The 15465-nt window shown below is 40.3% G+C and overlaps 1 protein-coding gene across 1 annotated transcript in view; it reads left to right on the top strand.

Annotated features, from left to right (window-relative positions):
* Positions 1 to 15465, top strand: part of RPS6KA5 (ribosomal protein S6 kinase A5) — a 261593-nt gene that overhangs the window by 127726 nt on the left and 118402 nt on the right. The window lies entirely within an intron of this gene.

Here is a 15465-nt window from a genome sequence, read left to right as displayed (position 1 = left end):
TTAGAGCAGCAGATATCACAAAAAGACAAGGTGAAACAATTTTCCAGCCCAAGACAGCTTGGAAGATCAGTAGGAAAGGTCTGCTGCGCCAGTGTAAGAGAATAATAGCTCAGGCTATGCCAGCACAGACCAGGTTCCAGCAAATCCAGAGCAGGTCTTAGGGAGATTGAATCACTTGCAGCAGTAGCGGTTTTCAGACTTCTTAGTCCACAGGAGCCAAAGACAATTTAAAATGTCAGCAGGAAAGGTCTGTCACTCCTGGGTGAGAGTGGAGGGCAGTCCAGTCCAGGCCGTGCCAGCCTTGAAGCTGAGACAGGCCTTGAGAGAGACTGAATAAGCAGTGGCAGCAACTGTTTCAGGAGCTCTCAGCCCACAGATGGTAAGGGGGTCAAACAACTAGTCAGAAGGAGATTACAGGGTTCTTTATGCCAGCACTGAGGCAGGACTCTGCTGCTTTGCCCATATTTGGATCCAGTTCCTAGGTGAGGAGGAGCACTACAGCAGAGCTTGCAACCTCAAAGGAGAGGAGACTCACTCCCACACCTGAGCATAGGCCAGGATAGAAGCAAACACATTTTAAATCATATCACCTGGGAAGAACTGAAAACTTACAGGTCCCTAGAAGTATCTCTGAAAACAACTTCACAAACCCCTGAATCTTGGGACAATGTGTCCTCTATCCTGGAAGCAGAGCCCTACTTTAACAATGACTTAAAAGTCATCTAATAGACTGGGAAAATGAGCAAACAATGGAAAAGAAACTCTTTTGAAAGTTACTGTGGTGACAAGAAAAATCAAAACACACACTCAGAAGAAGACAACAAAGTCAAAGCTTCTACATCCAAAGCCTCACAAGAAAAATATGAATTAGTCTTAGGCCATGGAAAAGCTCAAAAATGATTTTGAAAATCTGTTAAGAAAGGTAGAGGAAAAATTGGGAAGAGAAATGAGATGGAAGAAAATTATGAAAAATGAGTCAACAACTTGGTGAAAGAGAAAAAAAATACTGAAGAAAATAACACCTTAAAAAACAGACTAGGCCAAATGATAAAAGAGGTCAGTGAGGAGAAGAATGCTTTAAAAAGCAGAATTGACCAAATGGAAAAGGAGATCCAAAAGCTCACTGATGAAAATGATTCGCTAAAAATTGGAATGGAGCAAATAGAAGCTAATGACTATGAGAAATCAAGAAATCATAAAACAAAACCAAAAGAATGAAAAAATAAAAGAGAGTGTGAAATATTTCATTGAAAAAACAACTGACCTAGAAAAGAGATCCAGGAGAGATCATTTAAAAACTATTGGACAGCCTGAAAGCCATGATCAGAAAAAGAGCCTAGATATCATCTTTCAAGAAATTTTTAAGGAAAACTGCACTGATTTTCTAGAACCAGAGGGTAAAATAGAAATTGAAAGAATCCATCAGTTACCTCTGGAAAGAGATCCCAAAATGAAAACTTTCAGGAATGTTATAGCCAAATTCTGGAGTTCCCAAGTGAAGGAGAAACTATTACAGTAGCCAGAAAGAAACAGTTCAAGTATGGTAGAGCCACAGTCAGGATAACAGATTTAACAGCTTCTGCATTAAAGGATCAGAGGACTTGGAATGTGATATTCTGCAGGGCAAAGGAGCTAGAATTACAACCAAGAATCACCTGCCCAGCAAAAGTGAGTATAATCCTTCAGGGGGTAAAATGGAAATTCAGTGAGATAGAGGACTTTCAAGTATTCTTTTTTTTGGTTTTTTGGAGGGGGAAGGCAGGGCAGTTGGGGTTAAGTGACTTGCCTAAGGTCACATAGCTAGTTTTGTGTTAAGTGTCTGAGGCCGAATTTGAACTCAGGTCCTCCTGACTCCAGGGCTGGGTGCTCTATTCACTGTACCACCTAGCTGCCCCCACTTTCAAGCTTGATGAAAAGACCAGAGAGCTGAATAGAAAATTTGACTTTAAAATACAAGACTCAAGAAAAGCATAAAAAGTTAAAATAGGAAAGCTAAATAATAAGGGACTTAATAAGGTTAAACTGTTTACAATCCTACATGGGAAGATGATATTTGTAACTCATAAGACTTTTCTCATTATTAAGGTAGTTAGTAGAAGCATATAGAGACAGAGGGCACATGTGTGAGTTGAATAAGAAGGGATAATATGTAACAAAATTAAGGGATGAGAGAGGACTATACCGGGAGAAAGAGAAAGGAAGAGGTTGAATGGAGTAAATTATCTCACATAAAAGAGGCAACAAAAAGCTTTTTCAGAGAAGGGGAAGGGGGGGAGGTGAGTGAATCTGCTCTCATGAGAATTGGCTCAAAGAGGGAATAATATATATATACTCAGTTGGGTATAGAAATTTATCTTATCCTACAAGAAAGTAGGAAGGGAAGGGAATAAGAGAGGTGGGTTGTCATTGAAGGGAGGGCAGATTGGAGGAGGGCAGTCAGAAGCAATATACTTTTGGGGAGGGACAGGGTGAAAGGAATGAGAGATTAGAATAATGGGGAGGGGCACTGGGGAGGATATAAGATGGTGGGAAATACAGTTTAGCAATGGTAACTGTGAAAAAAAAATTTGTAGCAGTTTTCTCTAATAAAGGCCTCATTTCTCAAACATATAGATAACTGTGTCAAATTTATAAAAAGAAGAGCCATTCCCCAATTGATAAATGACCACAAGATGTGATCAGTTTTCGGATGAAGTAATCAAAGCTATTTATAGCCATATGAAAAGATACTCTTAATTCACTATTGATTGGAGAAATGCAAATTAAAACATTTCTGAGGTACTACCTCATACCTATTAGATTGGCTAATATGACAGAAAAGGTAAATGATAAATGTTGAAGGGAATGCAGGAAAAATGACTTTAATGCATTGTTGGTGGAGTTGTGAACTGAGGCAACCATTCTGTAGAGCAATTTAAACTATGCCCAAAGGGATATAAAAACCATGCATACCCTTTGACCTGGCAATACCACTAATAGGTTTGTATCCCAAAAGAGATTTAAAAAGCGTAAAAGAACCTGTATGTATAAAAATATTTATAGCACCTCTTTTCTTGTGGCAAAGAATTAGAAATTAAAGCGATGCCTGTCAATTGAGGTATATAACTGAACAAATTGTGGTGTGTGATTATGATGGAATCCTATTGTACTTTAAGAAATGATGAGCAGAATGCTCTTAGAAAAACCTAGAAAGACTTTCATGGACTGATGCAAAGTGAAAGGTACTGTATACAAAGTAACAGCAATATTGTAAGATGATCAGTTGTGAATAACTTGAGATTCTCAGCAATACAGTGATCCAAGACAACTCTGAAAGACTTATAATGAAAGACATCCCCAGAGAAAGAACTGGTGGTGCCTGAATACAGATTGAAACATTAAACTTTCTTTATTTTTTTTGTTTTTTCTTGTCTGTATTTTCTTTCCCAGCATGACTAATATGAATAAAAAAAAATCTTCCCTGAAAGTAGAAAATTACTTTTATCTAAATAACTTGATTTTCAGTTGATTTCCATTAAGCAATTAGTTACTATAAGATAATGTAGAATATAAATTACAATAAATTTCTAGCTTAGAAGGATTCTGTTATCATGAAATATTTGACTCATATGTTTCAAATTCTACATAACTTACTTCCACTTTTGATTTTGTTGATGTTCCCAAAAAAAGTAGGTTGTACCATTGGTTGTTTCCTAACAAGTGTATATATTTACTAAAAGTAGGCTCATAAGGCAAATGCTAAAGTGACAAAATAATAATAAAAGTTGGAGGAGCAGCATAGTGTAATAATAAGAGCCTTGAACAGATGGTCTGGGTTCAGATTCTGGTTCTGTCTCTTAATAGATGTGGGACATTATGAGGGAAAGCGATTATATAGTGAAAAGGTGATGTGGGGCAGTTACTTAGCTTCTCTGGCCCTTAGTTTCCTCATCTATAAAATGTGAAAGTTGGATTAGAGAGCCTCTAAGATCCCTTTACTTCTGTACCTGTCATTTCATTGCCCATAAAATAAATAATTAAATACAATGCCCCTTGAAGGTTAAAGGAAAGTAAGTGGGGTATATAGTGCATTAGATTAATTTTGAAAAATTTATTAATTTTTATATGTGATTTCTAATACTTTATCCCTTTCTAGAATTATAAATTTCATAAGATGATTCTTTTTTTAATTTTTGTCTCTTTCCTTGACTCCTAGTTCTACATATAGTAAATGTGAGAATATTGATATAGAAAGTACTATAATGATGAACCCCATCTTTTTACAGTGGGGAGATTAAGGCTTACAAAAGTTAGTCAAGTTGATTCCTACAGAACATGGGAATAGAAAGATATTTGTATAAAATGATAAAAAGAATCTATCAAAACCCAGCAAGAAAACATTAAAAAATGCTTTTCCAGTAAACACAGGAGTAAGTCAAGCAACACCTTTCCCCCACACAGTTTGAGAAATGTTAACAGTAGCAATAAAGAAAAAAATAAAGGTATAAAGATAACCAATGAGGAGACAAAGCTCTTCATATTTGCAGATGTCATGGTTTACTTCCTAGAGAATCAGCAAAGAAAGTAATTAAAACAGTAGCTTCAGTAATACAGCAAGATTCTAAATAAATCTCTCAGAACCAACACTATTTCTATATAGTATTGAAAAATCCAGGAAAGAATAATAGAAAAGGGAGTCCTTTTCCATAAAACTTCAAAATGCAGAAAATATCTAGAGACAATCTACCAATACAGTACTGAAGACCTGAACTTTCCATTTCCTGTTGCGCTTAGCATGTCCCCTGAGGAAAGATTGCAAATCTTTGGACCTGGACCAGACCAGAAGTCTTCTATATGTTTCACAGCAACTATTTCTATCTCTACTAGCACAAAGCATCTTCTGCTTCCTTCTGGAAGCTCAAGGTCCCAGCTGGGATGTGGAAAACCCCCAGGGCAAAGAAGAGCAATCCTCTCTTAAACTACAGACCTCTCATCTCTTACTGAGCCTGTCTGTCCTTTAAGTCTAGAAGAATAGTGCCCTCTAGGGGCGGCCAGGTGGCTCAGTGAGTAAGAGCACTGGCTCCAGAGTCTGGATGACCTGGGGATCAAATCTGGACTTAGATACTTAGTACCACACCCAAAAATAACTGGCCATGTAATCTTGAGCAAGTTACTTAACCCCGATTGCTTTTAAAAAAAAAAAAAAAGAATAGTGCCCTTCATTCAATGTTGAAAATTTTTACCCCTGGTCATACCCTTCATATTCCAGTGACTCTGAACTATAGATCATTATCTAAACTCCACTCCACACTCCCTACCTCACTCCCATCCCCCTCAACTCTCCCACTCCAAAGTTTCATTCTAACTCCACCCAGCTCTTCCAGTGTGCCCTCTAAAATGACGGTTCCATAGGCAACAAACTTCTCTTCATCATACATCTGTTCCTCTCCCACTGCTTCCATCTAATAGATATTACTGAAACCTGGCTTCCCCCTATGATAGTCTCCCTTGGCCACCCTTTCCAATACTACTGCACCTTTACTCATTCTCCTTAGCTTACTGGTTGAAGTGGGGGATGTTGGAATACTCCATTGCCATTTCCCTATCTCCATACATTAACTCTTCCTTTGAGGTTAGTGCCATTAATATCTATCACCCAATTAAAATCCTGGTAGCTGTTTACAGACTTCCTGGGCACTCCCCTTCCTCAGTGAATTTGATACCTGAATTACAGTTGGTCATATATGGTCATAATTTTAATCTTGCCCTCACCCACAAATATACTATCCCCATTTTCAAGAATTTGGAAATCCTCTTATCTAGTCATAGTCTATTGATTTTTTACCTCTCCCCTTACATAGCCCCATTCTTCATCCCCACTGTGATCTCCAATCATTTGACCATTCAGTTCTTTCCCAAGCCTTCGCCTTTGCACCAACTACTCTTTCCTTTTTTCCCATCTTGACTTCTTAGTGAGCCAATTTAACTCTATACTGGCTTCATCTTTTGAATCCCTAGTCCCCTTATCATATTGTGAATTATGCCCAGCCAAGCCTCAGTCTTGGATCTCTCCCACCATTCTTCATCTTCACTGTTACACACATGGTGCTGAACAAAGGTAGAGAAAAGCATGCAATTTTTCTGACTGGGTCCACTACAAATTTATCTTACACAGCCTCAACTGGGCCCTCACTGCTTCTAGGCAATGCTACTATATCTCCCTTATCAACTCACTATCCCAGTCTTCACAGTAACTCTTCCAAACCTTTCAATCCCTCCTCAGATTCCCCATTGGTCTCCCTCTCTCCACTCTCTAGACTGAGAACCGTACCTCATATTTTACAGAAAAAAATTGATTCCACCATGAATTCCTTTTCCTCATCTCCTACTCATGGGTTCCACCTGCCACTTTTTCCTTCACCTTTGTTTCACATGATGAAGTGGTCTTACCCCTGACCAAAACTAGCCCCTTTACTTGTCCAAGTGATCTCACCTATCTTATCTCCTCCAACAAATTGTTCTCTCTGTCATACCCACTCCATTATTTATATTATCTTTCCTTCTACTTGTTCATTCCCTATTGTCTATAGGCATTCCCTCACTTGGTCCCTCCAAGATTTAATCCTTGACGCTATTATATTGTATCTCTTCTGACCTTTGTAGCTAACTTCCTCAAAAACCCCTCTACAGTAGGTACCTCTACTTTCTATCCTATTACTCTCTTTGTAACCCCTTACAATCTGACTTCCACCCCTAGTATTCCACTGAAATGACTCTCTCCAAAGTTACTCATTGTTTTAGTTGCTAAATCCAATATTCTTTTCTCATTCCTCATTCTCCTTGACTTCTCTGCTGCCTTTGACACTGTTGATCACTCCTCCTTGATACACTCTTCTCTCCACATTTTTGGGATATCACTTTCTCCTGGTTCTCTTACCCAGTCTGACTGCTCCTTCTCTGTATTCTTTGTTGGATCCCCCTCTAGAAATCACACCCTCTAATTGTAGATGTCCTTCAGAAATAATTTAACTCAATTACCCTGTCTTCAATAAACCTGGAAACATAAATTACCTAGGAGAGAACTCTCTTGTTTGACAAGAATTGCTGGGACAACTGGATAGCAGTTTGGCATAAATTAGGCTTAGACAGACATATACCATAGTAAACTCAAAATGTGTATGTAACCTAAACAGTAAAAAAAAAATTAGAAGTGTACCAGATGAAGTACCTGCTATAGCTTTAATTAGGATTCTTTATTTTAAAAAAAATGATTGATCACAAAGGATAAAATAGATAATTTCAATTACATGAAACTGAAAATAAGAATACTGGTTGATGAAGAAAAGAAAAATCTTTATATCAAAGATCTTTGAGAGAAGAGTCTGATATCTAAGATGTTAAGGTAACTAAGAGTAAGAAATAAGACCAAAAGCTGTTCTTCAATAAATAGAAGATCAAATTGCATGGACAGTGGATTGCAGAAGAATTGCAAGCCATAAAAACTATGAGAAAAATACCACAAATCACCAAAAATAAAAGAAATGCAAATCAAAACAACCTAGTTTTTGACTCACAGATATCAAATTGGAAAAGGTAAAAAAATATAGTAAACACACTAATATACTATTGATGCAACTATGAATTGGTAGAGCAATTCTAGAAAGCAGTTTAAAAATATGTTTTAAAAAAGTGACTGGGGCGGCCAGGTGGCACAGTGAGTAAGAGCACTGGCCCCAGAGTTGGGAGACCTGGGATCGAATCTGGGCTCAGATACTTAGCACCCATCCAGAAACACCTGGCCGTGTAACCTTGAGCAAGTTACTTAACCCCAATTGCTTAGGGGCTGCTAGGTGGTGCAGTGAGTAAGAGCACTGGCCCCAGAGTCAAGACACCTGGGATCGAATCCGGGCTCAGATACTTAGCACCACACCCAGAAATAACTGTCTGTGTAACCTTGAGCAAGTTACTTAAATCCAATTGCTTTAAAAAAAAAAGTGACTGAGATAGTCCATTGACCCAGATAATCTATTGCTAGTCATATACTTCCAAAAGGTCAATAATAAAAAAGGATGTCTCCTTAGGACAAGTTTGTAGAATAGAAGAATATATGTATAGCCAATGTCTCCACAAAAACTACTCTACAAAAGTCTAGAAAATATATCTAACCAAATTTTGATTGATAAATACAAGTCAAAAACTACATTGAGTTATTTTTCCTAATCCAGATAGTCATAGGGAGATAGAGAGGTCTACAGACACTGGGCATGAGTCTAACCAAGAAAAGATGTACAGATTACAGGGGCTGAGTGAGGGCCTGCCTGCAACAGTTCATCAAGGTATGAATAAATCTTAGATCTAGAAGATCTAAGCTGATCAAGCCTGACCTTAGGATCAGAAACAGGTACCACCTGGCAGCTCTGTTGCTTATTGCTAGATAATAGTGCAGAATGAGGAGAGACCTTGCATTTGGTGCTATTACCTGTCAAGGAACAATCATAAGCCCTTGGCTGTATACCAAGGAAGACAAAAGTGCAGAAACAAGCAAAAACAGTGTATCTTGCCCTAGAAGTAGAGTATGGTAGAGTCTCAGATTCCACCAGGTCTGAAACCTGTAGCATAATTACTAGGGCAAGAAACCCAAACTGAAAGGGAGCCTGCAGTTCTAACATTCTGAACCTGTGGAGCTTTTTAGTTGACTGATGGTGACTGAGTACAGCAAAAATCCACGGGAGCTCCAGCAAGGGTAAGCCCATACTTGTGTTGCTTAGATCCAAACCCAGGTTTTGATTAAGAACCTTGTCTCAAATTTTGCAGAAAAAATTGAGTCCATGTGATGAGAGCTTCCTATTCTCCTGTCCTTCTCATCTCCCGTTTTCCAGATGCCTTCTGCCACTTTCTCCCCCTTATCCTTTTCTCACTTGAAGAGATGACCCTTCTCCTTATAAAAGCAAACTAACCCTTCTACTTTCACAAGTGATCTCATTCCATGATGACTTCTCTAGAGGATTGGTCACTCTATCATCTTCACTCTCTCACTTCAGTCTCTCCTTGTCTCCTTGCTACAAACATTCTCCCATGTCTCCCACATTCTCAAAAATATTGACTTCTCATTGTGTTAGGAACAGGCTGTTTTAGATAGGAAATGACATTTCTGTGTTTGTTTTATGCTTTCTTGAGTCCTAAGACTTTTTTTTTGCCTTTTGGAGGACAGTTGGGGTTAAGAAACTTGCCCAAGGTTACATGGCTATTTTTGTGTGTGTATGTGGGTGTTAAGTGTCTGAGACTGGAACCGAACTCAGGTCCTCCTGATTCCGGGGCCAGCACTTTACTCACTGCGCCCCCTGGCCACCCCTGAAACTTCTTTTTTTTTTAAATGCTTTATTAACTTCTGATTTACATCATTCGTTTCCGCCAGATTTTGAGTTACAAATTTTCTCCCCGCTTTCCCCCACCCATCCCCCCAAAACAGCAGTCCCACAGGATATCCCCACCTCCAATCTGCTCTCTCCCATATATTCTCACATACCTGTTTCGACTTTTCCATTAAATCTCTATGCCTCAGGGCCTGTATATCTTATTTCTTAATTACATGTAAGATGGTATTAATAATAGTATATATATATATACATATACACACACATATATATATATTTGAATATTTGATTTTAAAACTTTCAATTCCAGATTCATTCCCTTCCCCCCTGCCACCCACCCCCACTGGGAAGACAAGCAGTTCAGTATAGGTTGTACATGTGCGGCTAATGCAAAACAATAACATAGTAGATATATTGTAAAAGACTGACTATATTTCCATCCCTCCTATCCCACCTCCCATTTGTTCTATTCTCTACTTTGATCCTGTCCCTTTTCAAAAGTAGTTGCTTCCAACTTCCCTCCCCCCCAGCCTGCCCTCCCTTCCATCATCCCCCCTCTCATCCCCTTCCCCTCCTACTCTCCTGGAGGGTGAGATATCCTATTTAGTGTGTATTTCATTCCCTCCTCAAGCCAAATTCAATGGGAATAAGGTTGACCCATTCCCTTTTCCCTTCCTATTCTTCCCCTCCATTGTAACCATTTTCCCTTGCCTCTTCTGTATGAGATAGTTTGCCCCAATCTGTCTCTCCCCATCTCCTCTCATTATATTCCTCTCACCTCTTAATTTCACCTTTTAAGTATCATCCCTTCCTGTTAAATTGGTCCTGTGCCCTCTATCTATGTATACCTGTAAACATATATACACACATTCACATATGTATTCCTATGCCCATATACCCTCATATATAGACATATATATATGTATATATATATATATATACATTGAATCCCTTCAACTACTGAGAAAAGTTTCATAAAATACAATTATTTTTTTCCATGTAGGAATGTTAATAGTTCAACTTTGATAAGTTCCTTATGATTTCTTTTCCCTGTTTACCTTCTCATGCTTCTCTTGCTTCTTGTATCTGAATGTCAAATTTTCTATTCAACTCTGGTTTTTTCAGCAAGAATGCTTGAAAGTCCTCTATTCCACTGAATGACCATATTTTCCCCTGAAATATGATACTCAGTTTTGCTGGGTAGGTGACTCTTGGTTTTAGTCCCAGCTCCCTTGACCTCCGGAATATCACATTCCAAGCCCTTCGATCCCTCAGTGTAGAAGGTGCCAGATCCTGGGTTATTCTGATTGTGTTTCCACAATATTCAAATTGTTTCTTCCTGTCTGCTTGTAATATTCTCTCCTTAATCTGGGAATTCTGGAACCTGGCTATAATATTCCTAGGAGTTTTCTTTTTGGGATCTTTTTCAGGAGGTGATCGGTGGATTCTTTCAACCTCTATTTTGCCCTCTTGTACTAAAACATCAGGGCAGTTTTCTTTGAGAACTTCCTGGAGGATGCTTTCTAGGTTGTTACTTTGGTCATGGCTTTCAGGTAGTCCAATAATTTTTAAGTTATCTCTCCTGGATCTGTTTTCCAGGTCAGTGGTTTTTCCCATGAGATATTTCACATTGCCTTCTATTCTTTCATTTGTTTGGATCTGTTTGACAGCATCTTGATTTCTCATAAAGTCATTAGCTTCCATTTGCTCCAATCTAATTCTGAAGCAATGATTCTCCTCATTGAGCTTTTAAGATTCTTTTTCCATCTGGCAAATTCTACTTTTTAAGGCATTCTTCTCCTCATTGCCTTTTTGAGCCTCCTTTGCCATTTGAGTCAGTCTGTTTTTTAAGGTATTATTTTCTTCAGTCAGGCTGTTGACTCTCATTTCATAATTTTCTTGCATTGTTCTCATTTCTCTTCCCAATTTTTCCTCCACTTCTCTTATCTGCTTCTTAAGGTCCTCTATGGCCTGTAACCAGCTTGTATTTTCCTTTGAAGCTTTTGGTGCAGGAGTTCTGACTTCACTGTTTTCCTCCTGTTCCATGCCTTGCTCCTTCTTGTCCCCAAAATAGGAGTGTAACATTGGAATCTTCTGTCTGCTTTGCTTCCTTTGCCTGCTCATTTTGCCACTCAATTATTTGACTTTTGGGCTTTTTGCCACAGTAGGACTCTGCCACCAGACAGGCAAGTTTTCGTCCCAAATGCTGGGGTTTTCTCAGTTGCCGGAGGTATTAGATGGGTGCCCTCTCTGAGGTCTCCACATGCTCTGGCAAGCTGCACACACACCCCAGGACCTCCACCCTAGCCTGCAATCCAGATCCAAGCAGGTTAAAGCAAGAGCAATGACCCCTCAGACCGGTGCTTGGTCCCCCTACACTCTGCAGGCCAGGAGCTGAAGCCGCCAAGTGGTGCTGGCTGGCTGTGCCAGCGTCTCAGGGGTTTCTCACCCCGGGGGTAGAAGCCACGCACTCCCACTTACTGGGTCCCAAAGTCCAGACTGCACTGGCCTCTCACCTTGTCCTTTGCATCTATGTATTGATAAATCTTGAAACGGCCACAGCTGCTGCTGATCTGGAGTCCCTCTGGCAGGGGGCTGGTCAGGCCTGCCCTGGGGCTAAAGCCTCAGAGTGGGGCTGGGCTCGGCTCCCAGAGCACTGTGCTGGCCGATTCCTGCCAGCCTGCCAGGCTGTCGTCAGCTGGAGGCTAGCTTCTCTGTGTCATTTTGTGGGTTCTGCAGCTCCAAAGTTTGTTTAGAGTCCCCTTTTTACATGGATTGGGGAGGGTGGAAGCTGGAGCCGTAGCAGCGGGAAGGTCATGCTTCTACTCCGCCATCTTGGCTCCGCCCCCCCCCCAACTTCTTTCTTGCTGTAATTGTTGAGTTTTGGAGTTTAAGTGTGCTCAAGACCCCAAAATATAGACATGCCGGGTCCTGCCTAATGAAATTACTTTCAAGCCTTCTCTTAGCCAAAGTAAAACAAAGTTTATTAAAGATTTGTCATATTGGGTAGACTCTTAAGGAGCCTGAGCATTTGTGATGCTTGTGACAAGCAGACCAGAACAATCCCAGTTAGATTGAATCTGAGTGCCTTCATGGAGGCAAGATGGATCTTATATACAAAAAGATTGTAGGAGGGATCTAGTGGTGGTCTAGTAGTTTGGTAGGAGGGGTCTGTTGGGATCTCGCTCCCAACTCCTGCCATGTCTAACCTTATACCTGGTCTTCGGACATCTCCGGCTTCTTGTCTCCAAGAAGAACAGACCCCCCCACAGAACACCCAGGACACGGAAAGTATGAAGCGAAGCTGTTTATTTAGTTATATCTTAATTGCACGACAAGCAAGGAGGAACTAACTCACTTCCTCTATCTCCCCTATTTATAAGCCTTGAGGGGGCCAATCATGTTCTTTCCCGAGTATGTTGTATGAGACAAAGGAGCAAAGTCCTTCACGGAAGTCCTTTAGGCACTGCCACATAGAGTATCACTCTTGTGTCTTCGTGCCCAAAACTTCCTTGTTCCTGGTTCGTTAACTCCCAGGCAAAGCTGTCCCAACAATGTCCCTCAGAAAGCCATGTGCACCCCCTCCAGCCGCCACAAGCCTTATGGGGGGGCCAATCATGCACACTCCCGAGTGCAGGGCAAAGGAATATGTGTTAAGAGGAGTCCGTGTTTATGGGGCATGCTCAATGACACGTCGGCCTTTCCCAACCTAGCAGAGTCGGCCTCCACGGCTCTGCGCTCAATGCCATGTCGGCCCGTTGGGCCCAGCAGAGTCGGCCTCCACATCTCCAAGCTCCTGCCCCCAGAGGTCACGTGCACCCCCTCCGACATCTTGTGACTGCCGCAGTTTCTCTCACACTCCCGGCTCTATCAGGGGTCTAGGAAGGATCTTGAAGAAGAGTCTAGGGAGGATCTTGATGGGACTGAAGTCAAACTCCATGAACCAAGATAATGGGATTTTGATGGGATCAGGGATGGGAAGTTGCTGAAGACTACCTGGAGATAACAGACAAAGCAGGGCTTTTGGCCTCTGGGGTACCCCAGTTCCAATGGGAAGATTCAGAGAGATTCCCAGAGCCTATACCCCATCATAATGAGTATAATATTATTCTAAGATTTGGGACAGCTCAGACTGGGAAACTATAAATTTTAAGAGATCCCATAGTACTGTGTTTCCCCAATAATAAGACCTATCCCAAAAATAAGCCCTCCCCTTACTGTGTAAGATTCTTCTCAAATAAGCCCTCCCCCTAAAATAAGCCCTATTGAGATTGCTACTGTAGGTACCCTCTGTATGCACCGTCCCCCCCCCCCCCCGGGTTAATGCACGCCGCGCTCCGAGCTGCATCCAATCAGAGCTGCAGCAGTGAGCGCGTCATCCTGTTCTTCCCCAGTGATTTGCTTATTGAATAAAGGTACATTTTTTTGTTCACATTTACCTGTTTATTAAAATTGCTGTCAATGTTCATTAAAATAAGCCCTCCCCTGAAAATAAGCCCTCTGGTGTTTTTCTGTCCCCAAAAAATTAATAAGACAGTGTCTTATTATCGGGGAAACACGGTAGTCTGATCCAGGGTCAATCAAATGAAAAAATATTTATTGAATGTGTTCTGTGTGTCCATCTCTGTGCTAAGTGCTGGAGGTACAATTAAAAAGAAAGGCATTCCCTGCCCTTATGGAGTTTATAATCTCACAATCTCTTGAAGACAACATCCAAAAGAAGGAAAGTGGAGGGGAGCAGAGAGAAGGGTAACATTGTGGGGTACATCTGTATGCTTCTCTTTAATCAGAAGGGAGGGGAGGCTGCGGGAGTTGGAAAGATGCTGAATATCTAAGGCTGAGTAAGCAGCATGATGAAGAGATTTCAAGTGATCAGCTTATCTTGGGAGATACATCTTATTCCATGAAGTTGAGTCCAAACAGAGCAGCATATGGAAAGTGGAGTGAACCAGAAAGACCAAATCCTGCTCTCTATAAAGACAAGCTTTGGGAGGAATTTATTCCTCTACCTTCCAGCCCTCCAATCAGAGGGGAGAGAAGGCTAAGGGAACTGGGAAGGTATTAAGCATCCAAGACTGCCCTGGCAGCATGGTATTGAGATTAGTTTATCCTGGGAGGAGCATCATTCAGTTCAAAACCAACACTATTGGTCACTTCCAGAAAAATCCCTGAAATAACCTCCTCCCCAGGAACTTTACAGCTAAAATCCAGAACTTCCAGGTCAAAAAAAAAAAAAAAAGGTATCACAAGCAGCTAGAAGGAATTCAGATAGTGAAGAACCATAGTCAGGACTGCACAAGATTTAGTAGCTGCTACTTTGAAGAAGTGGAGAGCTTAGAATATAATATTCTAGAAAGTAAAATATGCAAGCTAAAACCAAGAATATTTTATCCAGCAAAATTGAATATAATATTACAGGGGGAAGAATTTATCTTTAATGGAATATAGGACTTCTAAGCATTCTGGTGAAAAGACCAGAACTGAGTAGAAACTTGCATAAAAAGCTAAGTATGAGCAATCATAAAGCACTGAATAAGGACAAACTTTTTACCTTCTAATATGGGGAAATTACATAAATAATTTTCTCAGAACCTTTTCATTCTCAGGTTCATAGAGAGGATCTAATAACACACAGATCAAGGAAACTTTTTTTTTAATTTTATGTTTTGATGATCTTAAGAATGGAAAGGAAAAGGATAAAAAATATGCTGGGGGTGAATGGAGAGAAAGAGTGGGGGAAATTATCTCACGTAATTGCTATGAACAAGTAGAAGACTTGCACTAGACAAAAAGCAAGGGATAGAGGGAATGGGAAACACTTGAACCTCATTCTTATTTGAACTAGCATTCATTTAAGCACTTACAGCATGCAAAGCACTGTACTAAGGGCTAAGAATACAAAGAAATACAAAAACATGGTCCTTGTTCCCAAGGAGTTCTCATTCTAATAGAGATAATATGTACATATGTACATACAAGAAATACAGAATGTAGATAGAAGGTAGTCTTAGATGTAAAGGCGCATCTAAAGAGACCAGGAAAGACCTCTTGCTAAGGGTAGAATTTGAGATTTCACAATGGAGAGCAAGATTCAAGATGGTAAATGACAGCT

Source organism: Petaurus breviceps, unplaced genomic scaffold (genome assembly GCF_028583685.1).
Source record: "Petaurus breviceps papuanus isolate PSGF00001 unplaced genomic scaffold, PetGlider_PUasm1.0 177, whole genome shotgun sequence".
Classification (NCBI taxonomy): domain Eukaryota; kingdom Metazoa; phylum Chordata; class Mammalia; order Diprotodontia; family Petauridae; genus Petaurus; species Petaurus breviceps.
This window is presented reverse-complemented; position numbering and strand designations above follow the sequence as displayed.